Source organism: Procambarus clarkii, chromosome 66 (assembly GCF_040958095.1).
Source record: "Procambarus clarkii isolate CNS0578487 chromosome 66, FALCON_Pclarkii_2.0, whole genome shotgun sequence".
Lineage (NCBI taxonomy): Eukaryota > Metazoa > Arthropoda > Malacostraca > Decapoda > Cambaridae > Procambarus > Procambarus clarkii.
In genome coordinates, this window is record NC_091215.1 from 22,605,797 (window position 1) to 22,621,282 (window position 15,486).

At 45.6% G+C, this 15,486-nt stretch overlaps 1 protein-coding gene across 1 annotated transcript in view; it reads right to left on the minus strand.

Moving 5' to 3' along the window:
* Positions 1 to 15,486, minus strand: part of LOC138355113 (uncharacterized) — a 124,855-nt gene that overhangs the window by 68,167 nt on the left and 41,202 nt on the right. The window lies entirely within an intron of this gene.

Below are 15,486 nucleotides of genomic sequence, written 5' to 3' on the forward strand. Positions count from 1 at the left end.
GAAGACACAAATGATTCAACCCTTCGGGGGGGGTGGGGAGGGGGTTTCACCCGGGTACCCCCAACTAGTTGCAAAAAAAATCCTGCATAATAAACATAGTATATTATACAGTATATTTTATTCCTTCTTGCATAATGATGGCTTTTTATCAAGTCGATATTACACATCCTTCCCTTTCGGTAAATTGAGCATCTGAGGAGGTTAATGTTAGTTGTGCTTCACCTGCAGTGATCCATTGGTTATGCTTCACAAGCAGTGAGCCTTGTTTCTAGATGATGTGGCAAGTATAATGACTGATTGAAGAGGAGATTGGATAAGTGAATAGGAGGAAGAGTTAAATAGAAAGGGTGAAATGCGAGTAGGGGAGAGAAAGAGAAAGAGAAAGAGAAAGAGAGAGAGAGAGAGAGAGAGAGAGAGAGAGAGAGAGAGAGAGAGAGAGAGAGAGAGAGAGAGAGAGAGAGAGAGAGAGAGAGAGAGAGAGAGAGAGAGTGGAATAGTAACAGAAGAGGGAGAAAGAAATGATAAAGTGGGTAAATACAAGAGAAAATAGAGAATAAAGGTGGTATGGAGTGTTTACCTTTTAGTTCACACTGGCACAATGGTATTTTTACCACATTTAAACCTCGCCGGTTCAGTGAGTTTAAGCACGGGTACAATAATTAACTTTAGCCTACGCAAAACCAAGCTGTAGTTTGAGCCTTGCGTGTAAAGGTCATAGACCGTTACTCGGAACAAGGAGGGGAAGCACCCGATCTGGCAACCGTAGATACCGTGTGCGTGTCTGTGCGCGCGTGCGTTTCCATGTGTGTATCAATGTCCGTGTGCATATGCTTTGACCACCACCCGCTAAGCGCCCAAGTCTTCAGCCACTCTGCAAAGGACCATTCTCATCTCTCTCCTTCTGGTTCTGGTTGATATCCGAGCAATTACATTTTTGTATACAACTAATTATACTCCCTAAGGTCAGAAGTTATGTCGCCAAGTCTTTCCTCTGAAGCTGCTCTTACGATGTTTATTCTCAGTATTGGTTATCACAGTTCCAGTACCCTGGTAGTATGCTTCTGTACTCCTAACGTGACCATATTCAGGCCAGGGACTAAACTACCGCTGCAGACTCCAACACTTATCTGATCAATATTATGAATAACTATTCTTCCAACCATATGACTGAACGTCAGTCTCACGTTGGCCAGCATTGTGTCAGAGCGCAATACAACTATTTCGTGTCATTCCCAAAATATTTTGTCTCTCACGTGTCTTGGTATCTTGTCCTGCAGCCTGTGTGTCCCATGCGGTCTCTTTCCACAGCCTCCTAGCTCTAGGTTGTCTTGAAGTTAAAAGACTGAGAGTTTACAAATGATGTATTTGTGGTCTGGTCCCCTCACACGCGTGGGATCCGCGGTTCGAGTCTCCTAGAACCCAAGTGAATGAAATGTATTATTTTATCCAACTAATTCTCAAGTCATTTACTCCATATATTTAAAGCAATCGGTCTTCAGTTCAGTGAGCCTGCTGTCACCTACTCTGAAGACTGTCATAATGTCCATCTTCAACTGTTTATATTCTTCCTCCAAGAACTTGTTGATTGCGTAGAAAAACAGCCTATTTCTTTAGTACACTCTTACAAGACCCGGGATGATGGTCAGTATGGTCCCACTCCTTTATTATGTACTAGTGTCGATCATTTTCGTATCTTGTCTTGTGTGACCTATACTTGTCCATAATGGATACCGGCTCGGTACTATTTTACATTTCCGAAAATTAACATTAAATTTTAATGTTGACCAAACCACACACTAGAAATTGAAGGGACGACGACTTTTCGGTCCGTCCTGGACCATTCTCAAGTCGACTGTGATGAGGGAAGGAGGCGAAGGCAATAAATAGGCAAGAGAGAAGTGAGAAAAAGGAAATCTTAGAGAAAAAAAGAAGTGTTAAGTCTGCAGACACAAACAATGCTCTCTTCTGTCATGTTAGGGATTCTAATCATCCTATTAATTCCTCTTCCTCCAAAATAATCTTCCCTGCCTCTACTCTACACAGACGCCGTCTTGTTGAATCTGTTCTGATACACAACGTACCCAACATGAACTTGAGTCATGGCTTTGTTGCTGTTGACTCTTCCCTTTCACAGTATATACTCAAATGCTCTAAACTTTCTAACAAACATGACCTAACATAAGCTTACCCTTCCATTTTCTTTCTTTCTTTTTCTTTTCCTTGTTTTCTCTTACGATCCCTTTCTTATTCCTATTACTATCCCCTTAACCTACTTTTCGTACCTTTTGCCTTGCTTTTTCTTCCTCTAAGATTTCCTTCTCCTCACCTCTCTCTTGCCAATTTATTGCCTCGCCTCCTTCCCTCGTCTAGTGATGTTAGTTGTGCTTCAGGTCAGCTTCACAACAACACAACAACTTCCCTCATCGCCTCCATCCACAGCCCCGCTCTTGTGCCAGGTAAGTTCACTACGGGCTCACCATAGCCCGTGCTACTTGGAACTTTATGTTCCCAATAGCTGAATCTATAACAACAACAACATTCCCTCATCACAATCGACTTGAGAATGGTCCAGGACGGACCGAAACGTCGTCGTCCCTTCACTTTCTAGTGTGTGATTTGGTCAACATATTTCAGCCACGTTATTGTGACTCCTCGTCTGCATTAAATTTTAATGTTCATCCAACACGCTGGTTGACCAGACCACTAACCAGGCCTGGTCAGAGACTTATGTAGTCTATGATACGTTGCGTAGCTGTGAATCTTTCTGTCTCAGGATATTATTTTAATTATGCAGATGATGAGTCACAATAACATGGCTGAAGATCAGACACCCAACCCACAAATCTGAAAATTGAAAAATTTATGACGTTTCGGTCAAGCCTGGACCATTATCTAACATTTCCTACATTTAACCTTATTTAATTATTTCCTTTCATCTCACTCTCTTACCTTATAAACTGTCCCTGTCTACCACTCTTTAGAAACCCATCCTCTCAACAATGACAGTACCACTGGCTACTGTGCATGGACGGTACCAAATATACTGTTCTACCCAAAAATGTCCCCGTTGTAATGTTTTTAATCTTTGAAATAAAAATGTGACCACTAAATTTATGTTATTATTTCCGACTTTATACCTTAGTTATTAGTATTATTTGACTTCAATTCTTTGAGAACGTCTTTTCTCTAACACGAACGTGAACTTTTGGGAAATCTGTTTCTTGTAACAAGCGACAGATTTCCATTTTTAATGTTCTCCAACTATGTTTGTCTTTTGGAATAATACTTTTAATTACTAATAGAATATGTTGCCTTTAAAATCTGGTGCATCGGATATCTTAGTTCAGTGCTTGACTCACGTACACAACCTGTCTTCCAATTTAATACACCAAATTTTACTCTTCCTCATCAAAACTATTTCAGTGTAGTGAAAATAAAAGCAACGCAGTATTGAGTAATAAGCATCGGCCATAATAGGCGAGGTGAGCTGACAAGGTTTATACGTTTCTGGGAGACAAAACTACATCAAATTTTCCGGTTGAGACCCCGCGAGAACCGGCTGGATTTTCCTCGTATGTTTCATAGGAAGCTCAATGTTATATTTTGAATTAGTCATTAAAATTATAATTACCTTTCCTGGTCCCTCTGGGTTTCGTCTAATTTATCACGCGTCCATGCTTAAGTATGACTGGTCTATAAACTTGGAATAATTTATGACTTTGAAACTGTAAACAGATCGTGCCTGGCAGAGGCCATCTTGACTGTGGGTTCAAGATCACACGTGTTTACGTTCGTGATCCGTGTTTTATCTCGCTACCTGAAGCATTATCCTGCTCCCTACTGTACTGCTGAGCTGGCTTAATGGGGATGCTGCGTAATTTATATCATAAAAACACCACAATATCCTTTCCCTTGAAGTGAGGACTTCTACGGAAAGATCAGTGTATCTTTTATCGTGTGTGCTTGCGGGGGTTGAAATCCACTCTTTCCACCAGTCTCTTAACTCTCAATCAACTGTCACTAATTACTATCCCCCCCCCCACACACACACGGCTTCAAGGGAGCCAGTGGCCGAGCGGACAGCACGCTGGACGTGATCCTGTGGTCCCGGGTTCGATCCCGGGCGCCGGCGAGAAACGATGGGCAGAATTTCTTTCACCCTATGCTCCTGTTACCTAGCAGTAAATAGGAGTTAGTCAGCTGTCACGGGCTGCTTCCTGGTGTGTGTGTGTGTGTGTATGGTGTGCGGAAAAAAACAGTAGTAGTAGTAGTAGTAGTAGAAACAGTTGATTGACAGTTGAGAGGCGGCCCGAAAGAGCAGAGCTCAACCCCCGCAAGCACAACTAGGTGAATACACACACACACACATACACACACACACACATACACACACACACACACACACACACACACACACACACACACACACACACACACACACACACACACACACACACACACACAAACACACACACACACACACAAACACACACAGGAAGCAGCCAGTAACAGCTATCTAAATCCCAGGTACCTATTTACTGCTAGGTAACAGGACATCAGGGTGAAAGAAACTCTGCCCAATTTGTTTCTGCCATCATCGGGGATCGAACCCAGACCCTAGGATTACGAGTTCAGAGCGCTGTCCACTCAGCTATCAAGCCCCCTAAGCGCGTGTGTGTGTGTGTTTGTAATTCGCATATATATGCTCACCCATGTGCTTGTCAGCTCGCCTAAAAATGATAGTACTTATAACAACTATTTGGTCGAAGATACAAAAATGGACTGTTGCAACCAACAATGTTCACGTTTTGTACTATTAATTTTGTAGAGGGCTCGGAAAAAAATTAAATATTCGTAGGCCTAGTATAACACATACGTACTATAGTAGGCCTATGACAGTGTATATTAGGCCTAGGATTGTACACATTTACGATAGGTTCCTTTCACTACTTTTCAATTCTTAAAGTTTTATTTAGGCTAATTCAGTAATACAAAATGTTCACTTTTTGAGTTCAACACCTCCAGTGTTGTGAGGTCCAGTTTCATGAGTCGTTTCTCACAGCTCAGACCCATTAGCTCAGGAACGAAACCTCCTTGCAATTCTTCGGACCTATTCTAATTTATTTTTTTCCTAGATGTTCAATGCCTGGGCAGCATACTCACGATAACTCTGACAGGTTGCATACATCATGCGAAAAACGCTTTTGTTCCAGGTTTTATCAAAGGTATGTGAACGGTGTCCAGTTTGGCACAGTGTTATTCCGCTTTGTATAGTCTTTCCGCTTTGGCCCAGTCTTCCCCGCATCCTACTGATGCAGGAAACCCTCAAGTCCCTCTTGAGTCGAACACCAGCCTAGTAATCCAAGACTGCGTAACGCTCTCTCCCTCTATATGGTATGTTTTGGCCTCCTATATTACCTCATTTAGGTCTTTCTGGTAATTCATATGTTCTCATAAGATGAGAAAATATGAGAGCATATTTTCTGCTCTCACTTTATTGCTCCACATTGTTCAGTGTCACTTTATTGCTCCACATTGTTCAGTGTCACTTTATTGCTCCACATTGTTCAGTGTCACTTTATTGTTTCACATTGTTCAGTGTCACTTTATTGCTCCACATTGTTCAGTGTCACTTTATTGTTTCACATTGTTCAGTGTCACTTTATTGCTCCACATTGTTCAGTGTCACTTTATTGTTTCACATTGTTCAGTGTCACTTTATTGCTCCACATTGTTCAGTGTCACTTTATTGCTTCACATTGTTCAGTGTCACTTTATTGTTTCACATTGTTCAGTGTCACTTTATTGCTTCACATTGTTCAGTGTCACTTTATTGTTTCACATTGTTCAGTGTCACTTTATTGTTTCACATTGTTCAGTGTCACTTTATTGTTGCACATTGTTCAGTGTCACTTTATTGTTGCACATTGTTCATTGCTCTCGCTTTATTGCAACACATTGTTCAGTGTCACTTTATTGTTGCATTGTTCATTGCTCTCAGTTCATTGTTCCACATACATTACTAATTGATGTCATGTCTTTCCTTATGCTATCTGATCTCCCCTTTTCCACGTAATATGGTCAAGAATAGAGACAAGGACCAGCCTGTTCTCTTGATGTGCCACCGTAAAATATGCAACCGTTTTGCCTAACCAGAAACGTACGAACCCAAGCAACCCACCTAACCTATCGAGGGCGATGCACAGAAAACGCAACAATTACTGTTCGATAATGTCTGCTACCGTCGGATTTTTAACGGATTAGTAGGGGTGAAAAATGCGATGTATTACGAGAGAGGGCAGGTTGTTGATACATATAAAAGGTTAAGATCAATAATAATATATTTTAGCTGCAATTCTAATTCATTAAAAAATATGTCTATCAAACTGATTATATTAAATAGTTATACCCATATTTACACCCAATGCTACTGATATTCTCTCCCCTCCAGAAAACTTGAGTTTAATATGGAGTTCAATTTTTCAAGATTTGCCGTAATAGGGCAATGGTGCTTGCTCAGAAAAACAAAAAATCCTCCCTCGATTCTCGCATTACTAATTTATTTTAATTTCAGAAAACATACTAATGTTTTTTTGCAGGAAACAAACAAAAAATTGCAATGCGGTACTATATGGACTCTTCCCCCCCCCCCACGGAAAATGATTTTGATTTGATTGCTGTATTAATTCTAATCTATTCTTGAAAAGATCTATATTCTCCAGCATCTTCGAGCGCCCTTGGTACAAGGGACCATCGCAGCATCTTCATATACCCCTTGTACAAGGAACTGTTCCTTTATCTTCATGCCCCCCCCCCCCCCCGGAACAAATTATCATCCTCAGCATCTCTATGTACTCATGGCACAATGAAACACCCCCAGCATCTCCATGCGCCCCTGAAATAAGGAACCCCCTCAGCATCACCCTATGCGCCCCTGAAACAAGGAATCCCCCGGCCTCTCCAAGCGCCTCTGAAACATATAGTAAAAATCAAACCCAATTTTCGTGACGCTCTTCAACCTGACGGCGCCCAGGAGAGTGTTACTTCACTTCATTAGCTTCTAGACGAGTAACCGATCTCATGTACAATCGCTGCGGAAAGAATTGCATTTGAACTACAAAGGAAGCGCATAACCACATTCCAGTCTCTCTGGAAAAGGCTGCGCGGGAATTCTGAAGTTGATATTGTACCCGCTCTGCCTGCCTTGTCGGTATAATGCGACCATTTCTCTTGAAAGTATTACAGATGTCGCCACTGGTGTCAGACAGGTGGGAGGGGATAATTCACTTGTCCGGAGAAGGGACAGTGTTATGACGGAGTGGATGGCTACATCATGTCAAGAGTGTTTTATGTGATGATTGTAGTGGCAACGGTGGCTGTAGTGATGGCTTTCAACGTTGCGACGGTGGTGGTGGGGGCGGTGACGGTGGTGGTAGTGGTGGTGGGGGTGGTGACGGTGGTGGTGGCGACGGTGGTGGTGTTGGTGACGGTGGGGGTGGTGGTGGTGGTGACGGTGGGGGTGGTGGTGGTGGTGGGGGTGAGGACGGGGGTGGTAGTGACAGAGGGGATGGTGCTGGTGGGAGAGGGGTTAGTTGTGGTGCAGAGTGCTGTGAACATGGTGATGGTACTGCTTAACAGTGATTACCAATGATAACGGAAGTGAGAGGGCGTCATCGAGGCAAAGGTGTGTCGACGTCGGCGAGACGAAGTGAGGAAATGTGAGGTCATCTATTATAATAGCATATTGTAACAGATGATCTGTTACACAGAAGATAGCCGTGTTGAAGTGTCCCTGGCTGATACTGCTAGTGTTGTAGAGTTTCGTTTCTCCAGACTTTGTACACTCATTCCTATTGGTATTATCTTCTGTGATGATGAGTACCATCGGCAGGTGTTGCTCCTGGTGTCCAGTGTGCGCGACAAGCGTTCATCCTGCTATCTTCATGATTGCTACATTTAAGATCATAAATCATTACACATTGTATACGAAGTTCATTTATAATAAAAACAATTTCTCATGAACTAAAAAAATCCCGTTATTTACCTAAATTGGGCCACCAACGATGTGGGGACAAAACGTTTGCCCTGAACAAATCCTCAAGCTTTGGATAAATATCCCCCGCCAAGTAGGTAAATCCCCAATTTCTGGACCAATACCCCTTGGCTTCAGGTTAGCTTCCCGGGGGTGGACTTCAATTCTCACTCTCAAGATTAAATTCCCACGCTGCCAATTCGGAGTAAAAATCTCACCCACACGGCTTCGCCTCTGCGAATTCTGATTCAGCACAAGAGCTTGCAAAATGTTCTGCAATATTCGTGACCCACTTTACACCCAAACCTGACACCGACTCTCACCTCCCGACCCACGAATACGTGCAGCAAGCCCCCCCCCCCCCCCCCCCCCCCCTCAACGAACACGTGCAGAAACCCGTAAACACCCACCGACGAAGACGTGCAGCAAGCCCCCCTCAACGAACACGTGCAGAAACCCACTAACGAACACGTGCAGCGACCCACCAACGAACACGTGCAGCGACCCACCAACGAACACGTGCAGCAACCCACCAACAAACACGTGCAGCAACCCACCAACGACCACGTGCAGCAACCCACCAACAAACACGTGCAGCAACCCACCAACGACCACGTGCAGCAACCCACCAACAAACACGTGCAGCAACCCACCAACAAACACGTGCAGCGACCCACCGACGAACACGTGCAGCAACCCACCGACGAACACGTGCAGCAAACCAACCAACGAACACGTGCAGCGACCCACCAACGAACACGTGCAGCAAACCAACCAACGAACACGTGCAGCGACCCACCAACCCATACCTGTAGAGACCCAGCGACACAACCACACACACGAACCGACCGACGCACAGATACAGAAACACCACACAGCCGTAATACTTGGGTCTGCACGACTTTCTCGTAAATGCGAGGGACCAACAGGCAAAGGTCTCTTGAACATAGCTCGGGAAATGAAAAAGTAAGTTACACAAAAATGTGAACAATAAAGCCAGACTACAGGAGCACGGAAAAAATTGTCTATTACTCTGGCTCACGTTCCAGGCTTACTCTGTCTGTGTCGTACTCATCCGCCTCACTCATCCACCTCATTCATCCGCCTCACTCATCCATCTAATTTATCTGCCTCACTTCTTCCCCCTAATTCATCCACCTCATCCATCCGCCTCACTCGCGTTAAAAGATGAAAGAAGACTAATTACCAGGAGTAGGAATTAAGCCAGTATGACTATACAGCACATGGAAGGGACAGGACGACAGGATATTAAGAGCTGGGGTACGAGGACAGGATAGGAGCTGGGGTAGGAGGACAGGATAGGAGCTGGGGTAGGAGGACAGGATAGGAGCTGGGTTACGAGGACAGGATAGGAGCTGGGGTACGAGGACAGGATAGGAGCTGGGGTACGAGGGCAGGATAGGAGCTGGGGTACGAGGACAGGATAGGAGCTGGGGTACGAGGACAGGATAGGAGCTGGGGTACGAGGACAGGATAGGAGCTGGGGTACGAGGACAGGATAGGAGCTGGGGTACGAAGACAGGATAGGAGCTGGGGTACGAGGACAGGATAGGAGCTGGGGTACGAGGACAGGATAGGAGCTGGGGTACGAGGACAGGATAGGAGCTAGGGTACGAGGACAGGATAGGAGCTGGGGTACGAGGACAGGATAGGAGCTAGGGTACGAGGACAGGATAGGAGCTGGGGTACGAGGACAGGATAGGAGCTGGGGTACGAGGACAGGATAGGAGCTGGGGTACGAGGACAGGATAGGAGCTGGGGTACGAGGACAGGATAGGAGCTGGGGTACGAGGACAGGATAGGAGCTGGGGTACGAGGACAGGATAGGAGCTGGGGTACGAGGACAGGATAGGAGCTGGGGTACGAGGACAGGATAGGAGCTGGGGTACGAGTACGGAGGGAAGGAACGGCGGGTGTCCAAGCACTTGGTCCGTCAAGGATCGACCACTTGTTGAGCACGAGGCGAGAGGCCCTGGGGGAGGAGAGAGGCCCTGGGGGTGGCGAGAGACCCTGGGGGAGGCGAGAGGCCCTGGGGGAGGCGAGAGGCACTGGGGGAGGCGAGAGGCACTGGGGGAGGAGAGAGGCACTGGGGGAGGCGAGAGGCCCTGGGGGATGCGAGAGGCACTGGGGGATGAGAGAGGCACTGGGGGAGGAGAGAGGCACTGGGGGAGGAGAGAGGCACTGGGGGAGGAGAGAGGCACTGGGGAAGGCGAGAGGCACTGGGGGGAGGAGAGAGGCACTGGGGGAGGAGAGAGGCACTGGGGGAGGCGAGAGGCACTGGGGGAGGAGAGAGGCACTGGGGAAGGAGAGAGGCACTGGGGGAGAAGAGAGGCACTGGGGGAGGCGAGAGGCACTGGGGGAGGAGAGAGGCACTGGGGGAGGAGAGAGGCACTGGGGGAGGAGAGAGGCACTGGGGGAGAAGAGAGGCACTGGGGGTGGAGAGAGGCACGGGGGGAGGAGAGAGGCACTGGGGGAGGAGAGAGGCACTGGGGGAGGAGAGAGGCACTGTGGGAGGAGAGAGGCACTGGAGGAGAAGAGAGGCACTGGGGGAGGCGAGAGGCACTGGGGGAGGCGAGAGGCACTGGGGGAGGAGAGAGGCACTGGGGGAGGAGAGAGGCACTGGGGGAGGAGAGAGGCACTGGGGGAGGAGAGAGGCACTGGGGGAGGAGAGAGGCACTGGGGGAGAAGAGAGGCACTGAGGGAGGCGAGAGGCACTGGGGGAGGAGAGAGGCACTGGGGGAGGAGAGAGGCACTGGGGAGGAGAGAGGCACTGGGGGAGAAGAGAGGCACTGGGGGTGGAGAGAGGCACGGGGGGAGGAGAGAGGCACTGGGGGAGGAGAGAGGCACTGGGGGAGGAGAGAGGCACTGTGGGAGGAGAGAGGCACTGGAGGAGAAGAGAGGCACTGGGGGAGGCGAGAGGCACTGGGGGAGGCGAGAGGCACTGGGGGAGGAGAGAGGCACTGGGGGAGGAGAGAGGCACTGGGGGAGGAGAGAGGCACTGGGGGAGGAGAGAGGCACTGGGGGAGGAGAGAGGCACTGGGGGAGAAGAGAGGCACTGGGGGAAGGTAAAGTGACCCACGTGACGCCAGCCCCTTCTCTCGTTTTGCCACTCCGTAAAAAATGCGACCGTTTTGCCTAACCAGAAACGTAAAAAGTGCAACTGTTTCGCCTAAGCAGAAAACGTACGAACTCAAACAATTCGCCTAATGTATCGAGGTTGATGCACAGAAAACGTCAATATTACGGTGGTTATATTGTTACAAATGCGTCTCATTTTTAACGGATTAGTCGATTCCGTAAAAACTGCGATGTATTAAATGAGACCATGGAATGTTGTGACCTCTCTTCTCCAAGCTTCACCCACTGACTTAAGTCAGTTGCCAGCCGGTTAAACCCCTTCATTAATCTCTAAATACAAATTATCTTCCATACTGACACAGCTTGATAAATCTGCTTGATGGAGTTCTGAGAGTTCTTCTTCTCCCCAAGCCCGGCCCGAGGCCAGGCTCTACTTGTGAGAGCTTGGTCCACTTTGCTGTTGCTTGGAGCGGCCCGCAGGCCCACATATCCACCACAGTCGGCTGGTCCGGCACTTCTTGAAGAAAACTACATAGTTTTTTCTTGAAGATGTACACGGTTGTTCCGGTAATGTTTCTTATGCTCGCTGGGAGGATGCTGAACAACCGTCGACTACTGTTGTTTATACAGTGTTCTCTGATTGTCATAGAACACTGACAATTGAACTCCTATGGCACCTCTGCTCTTCACTGGTTCTATTCTGCATTTTCTTCCATATCGTTCACCCCAGTATGTTGTTATTTTACTGTGTAGATTAGGGACCTGGCCCTCCAGTATCTTCTACGTGTATATTATTTGATATCTCTCGTCTCCTTTCTAATGAGTACATTTGGAGAGCTCTGAGACGATTCCAATAATTTAGGTACTTTATCGCGTCTATGTATGCCGTATATGTCCTCTGTATTCCCTCTATTTCAGCAATCTCTCTCTCGCTCTGTAGAGGGAAGAGAGTACTGAGCAGTACTCAAGCCGGGATAGCACAAGTAATTTGAATAGTACAACCATTGTGATCGGATCTCTGGATTTGAAAGTTCTCGTAATCCATCCTATCATTTTTCTGGCTGACGCAATATATGATTGTGATTATGTTTGCTTGAATATATGCTCCCTAAACGTTAGGTTGTCAAATATCATTATTCCCAGATCATTCAAAAGCTGCTTTCCTACTATGGGCAGATCTGATTGTTTTGTACCCTGTATTTTGTTTAAGGTCCTCATTTTTACCGTACCTGAGTACCTGGAATTCATCACTGTTGAACAGCATGTTATTTTATGCTGCTCAGTCGAAAACTTTATTAATATCTGCTTGCAGTTTTTTAATGTCTTCAACAGAGGTAATATTCATGCTGACTTTTGTGTCATCTGCAAAGGATGATAGGAAGCTATGACTTGTATTTTGTCTATATATGATATGAGAATAAGAAAAAGCAGTGGTGCAAGGACTGTATCTTGAGATACAGAGCTTTTAATTGCGCTTGGACTCGATTTTATTTGGTGTTCTGTTCGTCAGAAATTTTAGTATTCACCGTCCTATTTTATCTGTTATTCCCACTGATCTCATTTTGTGTGCTATCACGCCATGGTCACATTTATCGAATGCCTTTCCGAATTCCGTGTATACCACATCTGCATTCTGTTTTTCTTCTAATGCCTCAGTGATTTTGTCGTAGTGGTCAAGCAGCCGTGAGAGACATGATCTTCCCGCTCTAAATCCATGTTGGCCTGGGTTGTGGAGGTCTTTGGTCTTCATTAAACTGGTGGCCTTTCCTGATCACTCTCTTAAATACTTTTATTATGTGGGACGTTAGTGCAACTGGTCTATAATTCTTAGCCAATGCTTTGCTCCCTCCCTTGTGTAGAGGGTTTCCTCAGCTCAGCTCAACACTGCAGCTTCCTCAGGTATGGTCTGGCAATACAATATTAATTTTGCTCAGTATTTATTCACATGAACTAAAGACTCTGAAGCATAGTCGGAGACTTGTTCTTTAATAATTCAACTCCCTCACTTGTATGACTTAACTCTCAGGTTCGCAAAAAACCCGAGGAACACCTTCAGACACGCTGATAAAACTCAAACTTTCGGCCTCGACTTTTTTCGGGTGACTCTAGTTTTTTACTTATTACGGAGACTTCAAATGATTCGAAACATGAATAAGAATTATGGATACGTAAAAAAGGAAAGAGAGGATGAGATGCAGACGGAAGAGGAAATGAAGTACCACCTTTCCTCTCTCCCCCATCCTTCTCTCTCCCTCTCTCCCTCCCTCCGTTTCTCTTCCTCTACCCCTGTCTTCCTTTTTTTGCCCTTCTACCTCCCTCCCTCCCTCTTCCTCTGCCTCTTTCCCTTCCTCTTTCTCTGTTCCTCTTCATATTTTTAACCAAGGCTTCATTAAGAAAATATAACGATATTCCTAAGTAAACTAAGCTAGGAGCTATTATCCTACACCAGCTCAACTGAACCTGCAAATGCATTTATTCAATGTTTATTATTAGTTACCATTAGTAATAAACTTTATTTAATGCTAATAATTTTTAGTTACTGGATGAAGCTGGAGCTAATTGTTTGAGAGCCATCATATGGTCAGTTAACTAATTAACACGTATATACTACGTGTTGAGCGCACATGTTCCAAATGTGAGTCAGCTTAGTAATGATTGCTGAAGAAGTGATGTTCTTGAGAAAGGTATTGCTAGCGTGAGGCTTTTGGAGGTTCAGAGCCTTGAGTTGTCTGGCTGTATGCGACGTTGGGTTACGTGGAGAAACTTGAGAGCATTGACTTTATACATAATAAAAAGCCCACCAACATTTCTCCAATGCCGAAGATTAATTGGTGTAATGGCCAGTGCCATCAATACGGGTCAAGACTAGAAATGACCCGAGGTTCTCTACCTTGTCCAAAATTCAGATAAATGATGGGGTAGAGACCATTCAGATACTCAATTCGGAAACGAACTTTTGTATCGTAAAAGGTTTTACAACCCCTGCTGTTGAGGTGTGAGCTACTGTATATCTATAGATTGCAAGATTTTTGGCTGCGCTGCTTTCTGGTTTCGATACGTGGCTTTTCATGGGCCGAACTTAATCCCCATAATATTATCTTTATCACTAGGCAGTAATTTTTTCTGCCCATCCGTATGCCAGTCACAGGTTCAATGTCATGTATCCTAGTTATGATCATCTGTATTTTCTGTCAGAAATGTAGCCTGCCATTTTCTTTACCCAGGAACAATTGCTGCTATAGTGATAAATGAGCCTTATAGCAGTCAGCATTTCCTCTCTTGTATATGTAAAGATTCGAGCATCAGCACTGCATAGGCTAGATATTTCATAACAAGGGGCCAAACACACTACCCTGTGGAATACTTGCACAAACTGAATGGCTCTCGAAGTCAGCTCCATTCATGACTACTCTTAAGAGTCCGTTCTTGAAGGCAGTCGCCTATTAAGTGTAGAACAGTGCGTGACATCCTAAGTTCTTCAATCTTTGCCGGTGGTAGGGGGGGGGGTCCCTGGTGTCATATCAAGTGAAAAGCATCTGCAATGTCCACCAGAGATCTGCTGTAGAAGGGTCTTTCCCGAAGCCATAGTGTAGCCACAGTAACCGATGATATTCGAATTCTGTAATTCGTTATGAGATTCTTGTCTAAAGAATCTTACCAGTATTAGAAGGAGGTGAGATTGGTCTTTAAGGTGCTGACCAATGGGTGGCTCTCTTTTGTGAACTGGAACTATATCGATCTTCTTCCAAAGGGAGGTCTATATACCTTGAGAGGGAGAGAGAAAATTATCAGGGGGAAAAGCGCCAAGGGAAAGGGCATCTTGAGCAAGGCAAAGTTGGTAGAGGTTCGTAGAGAATTTGAACAGCTGTGTAACAGTCTCAAGCTATCCTTATCTGGCTCTATTGTCTTTCCTATATCCAGTTATTAAAGGTGGAAGGCTTTTATTTGTCCATGCTGATAACCTTAATAGTGCTTGGATATAGCTGTGGTGGTTGTCGTTCTGGATCAGGGACCTGTATCTTGGTAGCTAAATGGTATGGTAATAGCTTAGCCGTTTTCAAATTGTTGGTTGCAATAGTACGATCTTCTCGATGTTGAGGTGGAACTGTCTTCCGATGAATATCCCTGCTGACTTAACCACAGACCAAAAAACGTAGGATCCAGCTGTGAATGTTCTTGCTGTGAGCAGATGTCTTTTACATTACCTTTAGGCCTTCTTGTTTTACCTCATCTGACAACCAGCATTAATAGCAGAACCATGGCTAGTGAGAAGGCTTGGCCACATACTATCTGCGAGGAATGTGTGCGATTGCCGAAAGCATTTGCTTGGATGTTTGAGTCGCCCTGAAGCAAAT